The sequence below is a fragment of the Arachis ipaensis genome, chromosome B4 (genome assembly GCF_059453495.1).
Source record: "Arachis ipaensis isolate K30076 ecotype BB chromosome B4, ASM5945349v1, whole genome shotgun sequence".
Lineage (NCBI taxonomy): Eukaryota > Viridiplantae > Streptophyta > Magnoliopsida > Fabales > Fabaceae > Arachis > Arachis ipaensis.
The window spans coordinates 88,352,461-88,363,281 of record NC_142439.1 but is presented as its reverse complement, the minus strand read 5'-3'; the positions used below and the strand labels follow the sequence as shown (position 1 = coordinate 88,363,281).

Here is a 10,821-nt window from a genome sequence, read left to right as displayed (position 1 = left end):
TGGCGCCAAAAACATGGTGCCAAGACCATGGTTCACAACTCCGTGTAACTAACCAGCAAGTGCACTGGGTCGTCCAAGTAATACCTTATGTGAGTAAGGGTCGAATCCCACGGAGATTGTCAGTATGAAGCAAGCTTTGGTCACCTTGCAAATCTCAGTTAGGCAGATATGTGTTTTCGAATAATAAATAATAGAATAGGGATAGAGGTACTTATGTAAATCATTGGTAGGAATTTCAGATAAGTGAATGGAGATGCTTTTCGTTCCTCTGAACCTCTGCTTTCCTGCTATCTTCATCCAATTAGTCTTACTCCTTTCCATGGCTGGCTTTATGTGATACATCACCATTGTCAACGGCTACTTTTGGTCATCTCTCGGGAAAATGATCCAATGCCCTGTCACGGCACGGCTAATCGTTTGGAGGCATCACCCTTGTCAATGGCTTCATCTTATCCTCTCAGTGAAAATGATCAACGCACCCTGTCACGGCACGGCTATTCATCTGTCGGTTCTCGATCATGCTGGAATAGGATTTACTATCCTTTTGCGTATGTCACTAAAGCCCTGCAATCACGAGTTTGGAGCTCGTCACAGTCATCCAATCATTGAATCCTACTTGAAATACCACAGACAAGGTTTAGATCTTCCGGATTCTCTTGAATACCGCCATCATTCTAGCTTACGCCACGAAGATTCTGGTTAGGAGATCTAAGAGATACTCATTCAGTCGAAGGTAGAACGGAAGTGGTTGTCAGGCACGCGTTCATAGGGAATGATGATGATTGTCACGTTCATCACATTCAGGTTGAAGAGCGAATGAATATCTTAGAAGCGAAATAAGATGAATTGAATAGAAAACAGTAGTACTTTGCATTAATCTATGGAGTGCAGAAACTCTACCGTTAAAAATACATAAGTGAATGGAGGGTAGGCATGGCCGAGATGGCCAGCCCCCAAAACGTGATCAATAGATCAAAATATAATCCAAAGATGGTCTAAAAGACTAGTAAAAGGTCCTATTTATAATAAACTAGCTACTAGGGTTTACATGAGTAAGTAATTGATGCATAAATCCACTTCCGGGGCCCACTTGGTGTGTGCTTGGGCTGAGCTTGAGTGTTGTACGTGTAGAGGTCCTTCTTGGAGTTGAACGCCAGTTTTTGTGCCAGTTTGGGCGTTCAACTCTGGTTTTGGATCCTTTTCTGGCGCTGGACGCTAGATTTGGGCAGAGAGCTGGCGTTGAATGCCAGTTTGCGTCATCTAAACTTGGCCAAAGTATGGACTATTATACATTGCTGGAAAGCCCTGGATGTCTACTGTCCAACGCAATTGGAAGCGCGCCATTTCGGGTTCTGTAGCTCCAGAAAATCCACTTTGAGTGCAGGGAGGTCAGAATCCAACAGCATCAGCAGTCCTTCTTCAACCTCTGAATCTGATTTTTTCAGCCAGAAAATACCTGAAATCACAGAAAAACACACAAACTCATAGTAAAGTCCAGAAATGTGAATTTAACATAAAAACTAATGGAAACATCCCTAAAAAGTAACTAGATCCTACTAAAAACATACTAAAAACAATGTCAAAAAGCGTATAAATTATCCGCTCATCACAACACCAAACTTAAATTGTTGCTTGTCCCCAAGCAACTGAAAATCAAATAGGATAAAAAGAAGAGAATATACTATAAATTCCAAACTATCAATGAAACATAGCTTCAATCAAATGAGCGGGACTTATAGCTTTTTGCCTCTTGAATAGTTTTGGCATCTCACTTTATCCATTGAGGTTCAGAATGATTGGCGTCTATAGGAACTCAGAGTTCAGATGGTGTTATTGATTCTCCTAGTTCAGTATGATGATTCTTGAACACAGCTTCTTTATGAGTCTTGGCCGTGGCCCTAAGCACTTTGTTTTCCAGTATTACCACCGGATACATAAATGCCACAGACACATAATTGGGTGAACCTTTTCAGATTGTGACTCAGCTTTGCTACAGTCCCCAATTAGAGGTGTCCAGGGTTCTTAAGCACACTCTTTTTTTGCTTTGGACCTTGACTTTAACCGCTCAGTCTCAAGCTTTCACTTGACACCTTCACGCCACAAGCACATGGTTAGGGACAGCTTGGTTTAGCCGCTTAGGCCAGGATTTTATTCCTTTAGGCCCTCCTATCCACTGATGCTCAAAGCCTTGGGATCCTTTTTATTTCCCTTGCCTTTTGGTTTTAAGGGTTATTGGCTTTTTGCTCTTGCCTCTTGGTTTTAAGAGCTTTTGGCTTTTTCTGCTTGCTTTTTCTTTTTCTTTCTATTTTTTTTTTCGCCTACTTTTTTTTCTTTTTTTTTTCTTTTTTCTGCAAGCTTTGTTCTTTGCTGCTTTTTCTTGCTTCAAGAATCATTTTTATGATTTTTCAGATTATCAAATAACATGTCTCCTAGTCATCATTCTTTCAAGAGCCAACATATTTAACATTCTTAAACAACAACTTCAAAAGACATATGCACTATTCAAGCATACATTCAGAAAACAAGAAGCCTTGTCACCACATCAATATAATTAAACTAAGTTCAAGGATAAATTCGAAACTCATGTACTTCTTATTCTTTTGAATTAAAACATTTTTCATTTAAGAGAGGTGATGGATTCATAGGACATTCATAACTTTAAGACAAAGTTACTAACTACTAATGATCATGTAATGAAGACACAAACACAGATAAGCACATAACATAGAAAACGAAAAACAGAAGAAATAAGAACAAGGAATGAATCCACCTTAGTGATGGTGGCGTTTCCTTCTTGAGGAACCAATGATGTCCTTGAGCTCTTCTATGTCTCTTCCTTGTCTTTGTTGCTCCTCCCTCATTGCTTTTTGATCTTCTCTTATTTCATGAAGCATGATGGAGTGCTCTTGATGTTCCACCCTTAGTTGTCCCATATTGGAACTCAATTCTCCTAGGGAGGTGTTGATTTGCTCCCAATAGTTTTGTGGAGGAAAGTGCATTTGAGGCATCTCCGGGATCTCATGGTAATGAGCTTCATACGCCTCTTGAGCTCCATGAGTGGGCTCTCTTGCTTGCTCCATCTTTTTCTTAGTGATGGACTTGTCCTCTTTAATGAGGATATCTCCCTCTATGTCAATCCCAGCCGAATTGCATAGATGGCAAATGAGGTGAGGAAAGGCTAACCTTGCCATAGTGGAGGACTTGTCAGCCACCTTGTAGAGTTCTTGAGGTATAATCTCATGAACTTCAACCTCTTCTCCAATCATGATGCTATGGATCATGATGGCCCGGTCTATAGTAACTTCAGACTGGTTGCTAGTGGAAATGATTGAGCATTGAATGAACTCCAACCATCCTCTAGCTATAGGCTTGAGGTCCAATCTTCTTAGTTGAACCGGCTTGCCTTTGGAGTCAATCTTCCATTGAGCTCCTTCTACACATATGTCCATAAGGACTTGGTCCAACCTTTGATTAAAGTTGACCCTTCTAGTGTAGGGGCGTTCATCTCCTTGCATCATGGGCAAGTTAAACGCCAACCTCACATTCTCCGGACTAAAATCTAAGTATTTCCCCCGAACCATTGTAACATAGTTCTTTGGATCCGGGTTCTTACTTTGATCATGGTTCTTGGTGATCCATGCATTGGCATAGAACTCTTGAACCATTAGGATGCCGACTTGTTGGATGGGATTTGTTAGAACTTTCCAACCTCTTCTTTTGAATTTCATGTCGGATCTCCGGATACTCATTTCTTTTGAGTTTGAAAGGGACCTCAGGGATCACCTTCTTCTTGGCCACAACATCATAGAAGTGGTCTTGATGGGCTTTGGAGATGAACCTTTCCATCTCCTATGACTCGGATATGGAAGCTTTTGTCTTCCCTTTCCCCTTTCTAGAGGATTCTCCGGTCTTAGGTGCCATCAATGGTAATGGAAAAACAAAAAAGCTTATGCTTTTACCACACCAAACTTAGAATTTTGCTCGCCCTCGAGCAATAAAAGAAAGAATAGATGAAGAAGATGAAGAAATAGAGGAGAGGGAGAGTGGGAAGTGTTTCGGCCAAGAAGGGTGTAGAGGGGTGTGTTGTGTGAATTTGATGAAGAATGGAGGGCTTGATATAGGGAAGGGAGGGGGGGAAAGGTTTCGGCCATATGGGTGGGTTTGGGTGGGAAATTGGTTTTGAATTTTTTGAAGGTAGGTGGAGTTTATGAGGTAGGTTTATGGAGAAGAGTGGATGGATGTGAGTGGTGAAGAGGTGATGGGGAAGAGAGTTTGAGGTGATTGGTGAAGGGTTTTTGGGGAAGAGTGTTTATAGGGTTATGTGAAAGAGAGTGGTGAGAAGAGGTGAGTGGAGGTAGGTGGGGATCCTGTGGGGTCCACAGATCCTGAGTGGATCCTGTGGGGTCCACAGATCCTGAGGTGTCAAGGATTTACATCCCTGCACCAATTTAGGCATGTAAAATGCCCTTGCACACAACTCTGGGCGTTCAGCGCCAGGTTGGTGCCCATTTTGGGCGTTCAACACCCATTTGTGTGCCATTTCTGGCGTTGAACGCCAGAACCATGTCTGTTCTGGCGTTCAGCGCCCAGAAGCTGCCCATTTTGGGTGTTCAGCGCCAGAACCATGCTCTGTTCTGGCGCTGAACGCCAGACAGATGCTCCTCCAGGGTGTGATTTTTCTTCTGCTGTTTTTGATTCCGTTTTCAATTTTTATATTTATTTTGTGACTCCACATGATCATGAACTTATAAAGACATATAACTAAGAAAAATATAGTTAGATAAATAAAAATTGGGTTGCCTCCCAACAAGCGCTTCTTTAATGTCAATAGCTTGACAGTGGGCTCTCATGGAGCCTCACAGATGTGCAGAGCATTGTTGAAATTCTCCAACACCAAACTTAGAGTTTGGATATGGGAGTTTGCAGAGGGAGATCCTTGAGTTTTAAACACAAGGGAGTCCTCATTCCATTGAAGGACTATTTCACCTCTGTCAACATCAATCACAGCTCTTGCTGTGGCCAGGAAAGGTCTTCCGAGGATGATGGATTCATCCTCTTCCTTTCCAGTATCCAGGACTATGAAATCAGCAGGGATGTAAAGGCCTTCAACCTTTACTAACACGTCCTCTACTTGTCCATAAGCCTGTTTTCTTGAACTGTCTGCCATCTCTAATGAGATTTTAGCAGCTTGCACCCCATAGATTTCCAGTTTCTCTATTACAGAGAGGGGCATGAGATTTATTCCTGAACCAAGGTCACACAGAGCCTTAAAGATCATGGTGCCTATGGTACAGGGTATTATGAACTTTTCAGGATCCTGTCTCTTCTGAGGCAATGTCAGTTGATCCAGATCACTTAGTTCATTGATGAACAAGGGAGGTTCAACTTCCCAAGTATCAATGCCAAATAATTTGGCATTCAGCTTCATGATTGCACCAAGAAACTTGGCAGTTTGCTCTTCAGTAACATCCTCATTCTCTTCAGAAGAGGAATACTCATCAGAGCTCATGAAGGGCATAAGGAGGTTCAATGAAATCTCTATGGTCTCTAGATGAGCCTCAGAGTCCTTTGGTTCCTCAGAGGGAAGCTCCTTATTGATCACTGGACGTCCCAGGAGGTCTTCCTCCTTGGGATTCACGTCCTCTCCTCTCCTTACAGGTTCGGCCATGGTGCTTATGTCAATGGCCTTGCATTCTCCTTTTGGATTCTCTTCTGTATTGCTTGGGAGAGTACTAAGAGGGATTTCAGTGATCCTTTTACTCAGCTGGCCCACTTGTGCTTCCAGATTTCTAATGGAAGATCTTGTTTCATTCATGAAACTTACAGTGGTCTTAGACAGATCAGAGACTAAGTTTGCTAAATTAGAAGTATTTTGTTCAGAGTTCTCTGTCTGTTGCTGAGTGGATGATGGAAAAGGCTTGCTATTGCTAAACCTGTTTCTTCCACCATTATTAAAGCCTTGTTGAGGCTTTTGATCCTTCCATGAGAAATTTGGATGATTTCTCCATGATGAGTTATAGGTGTTTCCATAAGGTTCACCTAAATAATTTACCTCTGCTATTGCAGGGTTCTCAGGATCATAAGCTTCTTCTGCATAAGAAGCCTCTTGAGTACTGTTGGATGCAGCTTGCATTCCATTCAGACTCTGAGAAATCATATTGACTTGCTGAGTCAATATTTTGTTCTGAGCCAATATGGCATTCAGAGTATCAACCTCAAGAACTCCCTTCTTCATAGGCGTCCCATTATTCACAGGATTCCTTTCAGAAGTGTACATGAACTGGTTATTAGCAACCATGTCAATGAGTTCTTGAGCTTCTGCAGGCATTTTCTTTAGGTGAATGGATCCACCTGCAGAGGTATCCAATGACATCTTAGATAACTCAGACAGACCATCATAGAATATATCCAAGATGGTCCATTCTGAAAGCATGTCAGAAGGACACTTTTTGGTCAACTGTTTGTATCTTTCCCAAGCTTCATAGAGGGATTCACCTTCTTTCTGTCTGAAGGTTTGAACATCAGCTCTAAGCTTGCTCAGCTTTTGAGGAGGAAAGTACTTGGCTAAGAAAGCCGTGACCAGCTTATCCCAAGAGTTCAGGCTGTCTTTGGGTTGAGAATCCAACCATAATCTAGCTCTGTCTCTTACAGCAAAAGGGAAAAGCATGAGCCTGTAGACTTCAGGATCTACTCCATTAGTCTTAACAGTATCACATATCTGCAAGAATTTAGTTAAGAACTGAAAAGGATCTTCAGATGGAAGTCCATGAAACTTGCAGTTCTGCTGCATCAGAGAAACTAATTGAGGTTTCAGCTCAAAGTTGTTTGCTCCAATGGCAGGAATGGAGATGCTTCTTCCATGTAAATTGGAATTAGGTGCAGTAAAGTCACCAAGCATCTTCCTTACATTATTATTATTTTCGGCTGCCATCTCCTCTTCCTGTTTGAAAATTTCTGAAAGGTTATCTCTGGATTGTTGTATTTTAGCTTCTCTTAGTTTCCTTTTTAGAGTCCTTTCAGGTTCTGGATCTGCTTCCACAAGAATGTTCTTATCCTTGCTCCTGCTCATATGACAAAGAAGAGGGCACAGAAAAATAATAATAATAATAGAGATCCTTTATACCACAGTATAGGGATCTCTGTGTGAGTAGAAGAAGAGGGGGAGACAAAGAATGTAATATAATGGAAGAAACACAACTGTGAGGAGGGTTGAGATGTGAGATGAGATGTTAGTAGATGAATAAATAAATAGAATAAGATGAGAGAGAAGGAATTTTCGAAAATAATTTTTGAAAAAGAGTTAGTGATTTTTGAAAATAGTTTTTGAAAAATGTTAGTAGTTTTTCGAAAATTAAGATTTAAAAATTAAAATAATAGTTAATTAAAAAGAAATTTTGAAAAAGAAGGAAGGAATTTCGAAAATGAGAGAGAGAGAGTTAGTTAGGTGGTTTTGAAAAAGATAAGAAACAAACAAAGAGTTAGTTAGTTAGTTGAAACAAATTTTGAAAAGATAGGAAGTTAGGAAGTTAGAAAAGATATTTTGAAATCAAATTTTTGAAAAAGATAAGATAAGAAGATATTTTTGAAAAGATATGAGAGAAATTAGTTTTTGAAAAATATTTGATTTTTTTAAAATCACAATTAATGACTTGATTCACAAGAAATCACAAGATATGATTCTAGAACTTAAAGTTTGAATCTTTCTTAACAAGCAAGTAACAAACTTGAAATTTTTGAATCAAAACATTAATTGTTATTGTTATTTTCAAAAATTTGATATAAAATTAAGAAAAAGATTTTTTGAAAAATATTTTTATAATTTTCGAAAATAACTAAGAAATTTGAAAAAGATTTGATTTTTGAAAAAGATTTTGAAAAAGATAAGATTTTCAAATTGAAAATTTGATTTGACTCATGAAAACAACTAGATTTTAAAATTTTTTTGAAAAAGTCAATCCAAATTTTCGAATTTGATGAGAGAAAAAGGGAAAGATATTTTTTGATTTTTTTGAATTTTTATGATGAGAGAGAAAAATAAGTAAAATAATGCAATGCATGAAATTTTTAGATCAAAACAATGAATGTATGCAAGAATGCTATGAATGTCAAGATGAACACCAAGAACACCGTGAATATCATGATGAACATCAAGAACATATTTTTGAAAAATTTTATATGCAAAGAAAACATGCAAGACACCAAACTTAGAAATCTTTCATGTTTAGACTCTAATAAACGAAAGATGCACATGTAAAACAAGAAAAGACACAAAACAAGAAAACATCAAGATCAAACAAGAAGACTGACCAAGAACAACTTGAAGATCATGAAGAACACTATGAATGCATGAATTTTCAAAAAATGCAAGATGAATATGCAAGTGACACCAAACTTATGATATGACTCAAGACTCAAACAAGAAACACAAAAATATTTTTGATTTTTATGATTTTCTAAATTTTTTTTTGGTTTCTTTTTCGAAAATTATTTGAAAAACAAAGATAAGGATTTCAAAATCTTTAATATGAATTCCAGGAATCTTGTCATGTTAGTCTTAAAGCTCCAATCAAAGGGTCAGGCATGGCTTAATAGCCAGCCAAGCTTTAATAAAAATATGAGTGTAATTCAGACATGACAAGCCTGACATACCCTATCCAGAAGGATTGGGCATGACTCCACTGAGGTGATTAGCCAATCCCAAAGCAGTTTGGGTATGGCTTTACAGCCAGATAGGCTTCAACATGCTTCATGAAACACTAGAATTCATTCTTAAAAAATTTTGAAGCCATAGAATAATTTATTTTTGAAAACATTATTTTTAGTAAATTTTTTTTTTCGAAAACAGGTGAGAAAATTTTGAAAGATTTTTGAAAAATTTTTGAAAAGAAAACAAAAAGAAAATTACCTAATCTGAGCAACAAGATGAACCGTCAGTTGTCCAAACTCGAACAATCCCCGGCAACGGCGCCAAAAACTTGGTACGCGGAATCGTGATTACACTTTAATTATGTAAAATTCATTGCTCTTTCTTTCCCTGGAAATGGCACCAAAAACATGGTGCCAAGACCATGGTTCACAACTCCGTGTAACTAACCAGCAAGTGCACTGGGTCGTCCAAGTAATACCTTACGTGAGTAAGGGTCGAATCCCACGGAGATTGTCGGTATGAAGCAAGCTATGGTCACCTTGCAAATCTCAGTTAGGCAGATATAAATTGATAATGGTGTTTTCGAATAATAAATAATAGAATAGGGATAGAGGTACTTGTGTAAATCATTGGTAGGAATTTCAGATAAGCGAATGGAGATGCTTTTCATTCCTCTGAACCTCTGCTTTCCTGCTATCTTCATCCAATCAGTCTTACTCCTTTCCATGGCTGGCTTTATGTGATACATCACCATTGTCAACGGCTACTTTCGGTCATCTCTCGGAAAAATGATCCAATGCCCTGTCACGGCACGGCTAATCGTCTGGAGGCATCACCCTTGTCAATGGCTTCATCTTATCCTCTCAGTGAAAATGATCAACGCACCCTGTCACGACACGGCTATTCATCTGTCGGTTCTCGATCATGCTGGAATAGGATTTACTATCCTTTTGCGTCTGTCACTAACGCCCTGCAATCGCGAGTTTGGAGCTCGTCACAGTCATCCAATCATTGAATCCTACTTGGAATACCACAGACAAGGTTTAGACCTTCCGGATTCTCTTGAATGCCGCCATCATTCTAGCTTACGCCACGAAGATTCTGGTTAGGAGATCTAAGAGATACTCATTCAGTCGAAGGTAGAACGGAAGTGGTTGTCAGGCACGCGTTCATAGGGAATGATGATGATTGTCATGTTCATCACATTCAGGTTGAAGAGCGAATGAATATCTTAGAAGCGAAATAAGATGAATTGAATAGAAAACAGTAGTACTTTGCATTAATCTTTGAGGAACAGCAGAGCTCCACACCTTAATCTATGGAGTGCAGAAACTCTACCGTTAAAAATACATAAGTGAATGGAGGGTAGGCATGGCCGAGATGGCCAGCCCCCAAAACGTGATCAATAGATCAAAATATAATCCAAAGATGGTCTAAAAGACTAGTAAAAGGTCCTATTTATAATAAACTAGCTACTAGGGTTTACATGAGTAAGTAATTGATGCATAAATCCACTTCCGGGGCCCACTTGGTGTGTGCTTGGGCTGAGCTTGAGTGTTGCACATGTAGAGGTCCTTCTTGGAGTTGAACGCCAGTTTTTGTGCCAGTTTGGGCGTTCAACTCTGGTTTTGGATCCTTTTCTGGCGCTGGACGCCAGATTTGGGCAGAGAGCTGGCGTTGAACGCCAGTTTGCGTCATCTAAACTTGGCCAAAGTATAGACTATTATACATTGCTGGAAAGCCCTGGATGTCTACTTTCCAACGCAATTGGAAACGCGCCATTTCGGGTTCTGTAGCTCCAGAAAATTCACTTTGAGTGCAGGGAGGTCAGAATCCAACAGCATCAGCAGTCCTTCTTCAACCTCTGAATCTGATTTTTGCTCAAGTCCCTCAATTTCAGCCAGAAAATACCTGAAATCACAGAAAAACACACAAACTCATAGTAAAGTCCAGAAATGTGAATTTAACATAAAAACTAATGAAAACATCCCTAAAAAGTAACTAGATCCTACTAAAAACATACTAAAAACAATGTCAAAAAGCGTATAAATTATCCGCTCATCAGTCGTACCAAGTAGTACCTCAAGTGAATGAGGATCGATCCCACGAGAATTGATGGACTAAGCAACAATGATTGCATAATTTACTCAGTTAGACAAACAGAAAATGGTGTT

The 10,821-nt window shown here is 39.3% G+C and overlaps 1 non-coding gene across 1 annotated transcript; it reads left to right on the top strand.

Annotated features, from left to right (window-relative positions):
• Nucleotides 1-6,427: 6,427 nt before the first annotated feature.
• LOC148568277 (small nucleolar RNA R71) lies at nt 6,428-6,535 on the top strand. Its single transcript, XR_015881833.1, has one exon. It is a non-coding gene; the product is annotated as a small nucleolar RNA R71 (small nucleolar RNA).
• Nucleotides 6,536-10,821: the final 4,286 nt, after the last annotated feature.